Raw genomic sequence first — 6,719 nt, forward strand, 5'->3', positions numbered from 1 at the left:
CTGGGGAAAGAGGCGGCTGGGTGACGGTGAGGAGGAAGCATAGTCTTAAACTGAAGCCCCAGGTACACCACCAACCTGTTCATGTGTCTAAACTTTTTCCCCACTCGGCGACACACCGCCGGGGTCAAACTCTGGTAATTGGTGATTCTGTTCTCAGACATGTGAAGCTAGAGACACCGGCAGCCATAGTCAATTGTCTTCCAGGGGCCAGAGCAGGCGACATTGAAGGAAATTTAAAACTGCTGGCTAAGGGTAAAGCGTAAATACAGTAAGATCATAATTCACGTCGGCAGTAATGACACCCGGTTACGCCAATCGGAGGTCACTAAAATCAATATTGAATCGGTGTGTAACTTTGCCAAAACAATGTCGGACTCTGTAGTTTTCTCTGGTCCCCTCCCTCCCCAATCAGACCAGGAGTGACATGTTTAGCCGCATGTTCTCCTTAAATTGCTGGCTGTCTGAGTGGTGTCCCAGAAACGATGTGGGCTTCATAGATAATTGGCAAACCTTCTGGAGGAAACCTGGTCTTGTTAGGAGGCGGCATCCATCCCACTTTGGATGGAGCAGCTCTCATTTCTAGAAATATGGACAAATTTATTAAACCCCCAAAATATGACTATCCAGAGTTGGGACCAGGAAGCAGAGTTGCAGTCTTACACGCCTCTCTGCAGCTTCTCTCCTCCTGCTACCCCCCCAAAAACCCATCTCCATTGAGACTGTGTCAGCTCCCAAACAGACAAAAAACAAACCAAAAACCAGCAATAAACAACTTAAACATAAAAAATCACAAAGAAAGAACAATACAGTATCCACATCTGAACCAAAGAGTAAAACAGTGAAATGTGGATTATTAAATATTAGGTCTCTCTCCTCCAAGTCTCTGCTAGTACATGACTTAATAATTGATCAACAAATCGATTTACTCTGCCTTACAGAAACCTGGTTGCAGCCGGATGAGTATGTTAGTTTAAATGAATCAACACCCCCGAGTCATTCTAACTACCAGAAATCTCAAAGCACAGGCCGAGGGGGCGGTGTGGCAGCAATTTTTCACACCAGCCTATTAATTAACGAAAGACCAAGACAGACTTTTAATTCATTTGAAAGCCTGATGCTTAACCTTGTCCACCCCAGCTGTAAAACTCAGAAACCAGTCTTACTTGTTATCATCTATCGTCCACCTGGGCCTTACACAGAGTTTCTCTCTGATTTCTCAGACTTTTTATCTGATTTAGTGCTCAGCTCAGATAAAATAATTATTGTGGGTGATTTTAATATCCATGTAGATGCTAAAAATGACAGCCTCAACATCGCATTTAATCTGTTATTAGACTCAATTGGCTTCTCTCAAAATGTAAAAGAACCCACCCACCACTTTAATCACACTCTAGATCTTGTTTTAACATATGGCATAGAAACTGAACATTTAACAGTGTTTCCTGAAAACCCTCTGCTGTCTGATCATTTCCTGATAACATTTACATTTACAATAATTGATTACACAGCAGTGGAGAGTAGACTTTATCAAAGTAGATGTCTTTCTGAAAGTGCTGTAACTAAGTTTAAGAATATAATCCACCCACTGTTATCATCTTCAATGCCCTGTACCAACATAGAGCAGAGCAGCTATCTGAACGCTACTCCAACAGAGGTCGATTATCTTGTTAATAATTTTACCTCCTCACTACGCATGCGACTCTGGATACTGTAGCTCCTGTGAAAACTAAGGCCTCAAATCCAAAGTCCCTGACTCCGTGGTATAATTCTCAAACACGTAGCCTAAAGCAGATAACTCGTAAGCTGGAGAGGAAATGGCGTGTCACAAATTTAGAGGATCATCATTTAGCCTGGAGAAATAGTTTGCTGCTTTATAAGAAAGCCCTCCATAAAGCCAGAACATCTTACTATTCGTCACTGATTGAAGAAAATAAGAACAACCCCAGGTTTCTCTTCAGCACTGTAGCCAGGCTGACAAAAAGTCAGAGCTCTACTGAGCCAACAATCCCTTTAACGTTAACTAGTAATGACTTCATGAACTTCTTCACAAATAAAATTTTTATCATTAGAGAAAAATTACCAATAATCATCCCACAGATGTAATATTATCTACAGCTACTCTTAGTACCATCAATGTTAAGTTAGACTCTTTTCTCCAATTGATCTTTCTGAGTTAACTTCAATAATTAATTCCTCCAAACCATCAACGTGTCTTTTAGACCCCATTCCTACAAAACTGCTCAAAGAAGTCCTGCCATTAATTAATGCTTCAATCTTAAATATGATCAACCTATCTCTAATAATCGGCTATGTACCACAGGCCTTCAAGGTGGCTGTAGTTAAACCTTTACTTAAAAAGCCATCTCTAGACCCAGCTGTCTTAGCTAATTATAGGCCAATCTCCAACCTTCCTTTCATATCAAAATCCTTGAAAGAGTAGTTGTCAAACAGCTAACTGATCATCTGCAGAGGAATGGCTTATTTGAAGCGTTTCAGTCAGGTTTCAGAGCTCAGCACAGCACAGAAACAGCTTTAGTGAAGGTTACAAATGATCTTCTTATGGCCTCTGACAGTGGACTCATCTCTGTGCTTGTCCTGCTAGACCTCAGTGCTGCGTTTGATACTGTTGACCATAATATCCTATTAGAGCGATTAGAACATGCTGTAGGTATTACAGGTACTGCACTGCAGTGGTTTGTATCATATCTATCTAATAGACTCCAATTTGTACATGTAAATGGAGAGTCCTCTTCAGACACTAAGGTCAATTATGGTGTTCCACAGGGTTCAGTGCTAGGACCAATTCTATTTACATTATACATGCTTCCCCTAGGCAACATCATTAGAAGACATAGCATAAATTTTCACTGCTATGCAGATGACACGCAGCTCTATCTATCCATGAAGCCAGGTAACACACACCAATTAGTTAAACTGCAGGAATGTCTTAAAGACATAAAGACCTGGATGGCCGCTAACTTTCTGCTTCTTAATTCAGATAAAACTGAGGTTATTGTACTCGGCCCTGAAAATCTTAGAAATATGGTATCTAAGCAGATTCTTACTCTGGATGGCATTACCTTGGCCTCCAGTAACACTGTGAGAAACCTTGAGTCATTTTGACCAGGACATGTCCTTCAATGCACATATTAAACAAATATGTAAGACTGCTTTCTTCCATTTTGCGCAACATCTCTAAAATTAGAAATATCCTGTCTCAGAGTGATGCTGAAAAACTAGTTCATGCATTTATTACTTCCAGGCTGGACTACTGTAATTCACTATTATCAGGATGTCCTAAAAACTCGCTGAAAAGCCTTCAGTTAATCCAAAATGCTGCAGCGAGAGTACTGACAGGGACTAGAAAGAGAGAGCAGATTTCTCCTGTTTTGGCTTCCTTCATTGGCTTCCTGTTAAATCCAGAATTGAATTCAAAATCCTGCTCCTCACATACAAGGTCTTAAATAATCAGGCCCCATCTTATCTTAATGACCTTGTAGTACCATATCACCCTATTAGAGCACTTCGCTCTCGCTCTGCAGGCCTACTTGTTGTTCCTAGAGTATTTAAAAGTAGAATGGGAGGCAGAGCCTTCAGTTTTCAGGCCTCTCTTCTGTGGAACCAACTTCCAGTTTGGATTCGGGAGACAGACACTATCTCTACTTTCAAGATTAGGCTTAAAACTTTCCTTTTTGCTAAAGCATATAGTTAGGGCTGGACCAGGTGACCCTGAATCCTCCCTTAGTTATGCTGCAATAGGCGAGGCTGCGGGGATTCCCATGATGCATTGAGTTTTTCCTTCCAGTCACCTTTCTCACTCACTATGTGTTAATAGACCTCTCTGCATCGAATCATATCTGTTATTAATCTCTGTCTCTCTTCCACAGCATGTCTTTCATCCTGTTTTCCTTCTTTCACCCCAACCGGTCGCAGCAGATGGCCGCCCCTCCCTGAGCCTGGTTCTGCCGGAGGTTTCTTCCTGTTAAAAGGGAGTTTTTCCTTCCCACTGTCGCCAAAGTGCTTGCTCATAGGGGGTCATATGATTGTTGGGTTTTTCTCTGTATTTATTATTGTGCTATCTACTGTACAATATAAAGCGCCTTGAGGCGACTTTTGTTGTGATTTGGCGCTATATAAATAAAATTGAATTGAATTGAATTGAATTGAATCTATAGCCCACATTTAATAAATCACCAAATTAATACACGAATGTTCCTGTGACAATGCGATGCACTGTTTGCTCTTCATTCAGTGATTTTAGTACAGCAGGCTGCATGCTGCTCATTTTAAACACATTCCCCAGTTTTAAACACTTAAAACATGTGGTAAGCTGGTAAAAGAAGTCTGCACCGTCCTGCAACCATTTGAGGAGGTGACTGTTGAGATAAGTACAGACAGGTACCTTGCACAGTTGTTTTTTTTTTTTATCTACTACTATTTGGTCACTACTATACATTGCAGAAACAACACATATGATTGAATTGAAAAAGCAATATGCCACATAATAAAAAAAACAAAACTCATTTTAAAAGTTGCTGTTTTCTCTCCTTCAGCTATGTCACAGCCTCCAAAATGCTCCTGCTTTGCAAACGTCTTCAGCCAGTGACAGCCTAACACCAACTGACAGTAACCATGCAGAAAGTAAAGGAATTTGTTGCAGATCTTTGTTCAGCCATGGATCGAAAATATCTGTGTTGGAGTTCAACACTGTCCTCTCAGAAACTGCATTACTGGATCCTAGTTTTAAAAAGCTTGTATTCAGTGACAACAGAGCTGTTGATGGGGCACTTCAGAGAATAACTGCCACAGCAGCAAAATGCACCACCCAGCTCCAGCATTAGAGGGCCAAGTGGGGGAGGAGCCACAAACTCCTGCTGTGTGGAGGCTCTTTGATGAAAGAGCTACAGGAGATGCTACAAAGAGAAATACTACAGCTGATGTTATAATGGAGATGCGATCTTGAGTACTCCTTCATCCAACGTGGAGAAGACCTGCTGAGCTGGTGGCAGGCCAAGGCCACAGTCTTTCCACACCTGGTGAAGGTGATAGAGGGATGACTGTGAATAGTGGCAACATCTGTTCCTTCGGAGAGAGTCTTCTCAAAAACAGGGCAGATACTAACTGTCATGGTCTGGGTGAGTGCCGGATTTTTCCATTGTGCCGGTGAGTCCACCTCTGGGTGGAGTGAGTAATGTGAGTAATTTGGCTGCCGGCTTTTAAGACCAGACTAACAATGGCTAGCAGATGATCTGGCTAGGAGTGATTGTGAGTGCTCTGCCATCGTAGTTGAAGTTAACGTATCATAGTATTGCTCGTACTCACCTGTTTTTCCTCTCTGCTCACATTAATTCTCCGGACGCCATCCTCCATCCTGCCATAACTAACCTCTGTTCAGTTGCTGGTCTGTTCAGCAGCTTCACCGCTTTACTCACTTGCCTTCCTCCCTGCCCTGCTTCCTGGAAACACTTGAATCTCTGCTCTGGACATATATCACTCAGGGCTCACTCAGACCACTTACCCTTCCACGCTTCGCCTCTGCCTGCGAAAAGTAAGACTCTTTACAATTTGACTGTTCACTCTGGATCTATACCTTGAATCCCACTTGACACCTTTCTCTCTTGTTTCAGTGACTCCGAGAATCCTGGCACCATTCCCCTGTCTAGCCTCCCCCTTTAGTCCCACACCACAGGGTTCCTGTATTGGCTGTTACCCAGTATTGGGTTCTCTGACTCCTGCTATAAGGGCTTGTTCTCTGGACTCTCTCATACCATGCCGTGTGTTCACAGCTCATAGTTCATAGTTGTTTGTTTTTATGATAACATTCATGATACTGTTCTAGTTAATTGTACATCATAGTATTGTTCTAGTTGGCTTTATTGACTTTCATTTATAGTTCATAGTTTAACTCGCCAAGCTCCTGAGTGCATAGTGTTGGGAAACATTCTGTTGCACATTTTCACTTCTTGTAAATAAAGTCTTGCTCACACTTATTCTCCGTGCCTCCGAGTGCTGTCTGCATTTGAGTCCATTCTCCTGGGTTGGCCACTTGGCTGTGACACTAACTGAGAGACAAACAACATCAGCCCATTCAAGCTGAGGCATTTGATTTTTCTAAATGTCAGCCTGCACTGAGGATACCGAGTTTGGTTCTGTTTCTGTTCTGTGGATTTGTTTGCAGTGTTTTGTTCATTTGCTTTTGTGTTAAATTAAAATTAAGTTTTATTAACATTTTAAACAAAAGTAAGAATGCCTGCTTTTGTAATAAAACAAATTCACAAAATTAGGCAATTATAAGGCTTCTCATAAAAACACTAAATGCAAAAGGGTTTATTAACTCACAAAGCATTTATATTTGCCAAGTAGGGCTAAAATATGAGGCTACAAATGATAATAAATTAAGAGCCATTTGGGAGCCAGAAGAGCCAGCTCTTCTTTGGGAGCTGTGCCAAAAGAGCCAGCTCTCTGAAAAGAGCCAAACTTCCCATAACTAGTCTTCACTGCCCAAAGTTGTGAAAAACCCTTCTGCATAGTGCATGCATAGTAGCCTACCTTTGGCAGCAAACCCGACAAAGTTGTCAGGAGGATTAATTGTTTTTACTTTGCAGCTGGACTGGCACCTCTTGTTTTGCAGACTTTTGTACTCACTTTGGCCTTAAAACTTTCAAAGGGACCCAATTAAAAATGATGGATAACAAGGTCTGGGAATAGCGCCCGGAAAG

General features: G+C 41.7%; 1 long non-coding RNA gene across 1 annotated transcript; it reads left to right on the top strand.

Moving 5' to 3' along the window:
* The first annotated feature begins 4,182 nt into the window (after nucleotides 1–4,182).
* LOC120436226 lies at nucleotides 4,183–5,981 on the top strand. Its single transcript, XR_005610255.1, has 3 exons — nucleotides 4,183–4,398; nucleotides 4,554–5,548; nucleotides 5,628–5,981. It is a non-coding gene; the product is annotated as an uncharacterized LOC120436226 (long non-coding RNA).
* Nucleotides 5,982–6,719: the final 738 nt, after the last annotated feature.

Source organism: Oreochromis aureus, linkage group 23 (assembly GCF_013358895.1).
Source record: "Oreochromis aureus strain Israel breed Guangdong linkage group 23, ZZ_aureus, whole genome shotgun sequence".
Classification (NCBI taxonomy): Eukaryota; Metazoa; Chordata; class Actinopteri; order Cichliformes; family Cichlidae; genus Oreochromis; species Oreochromis aureus.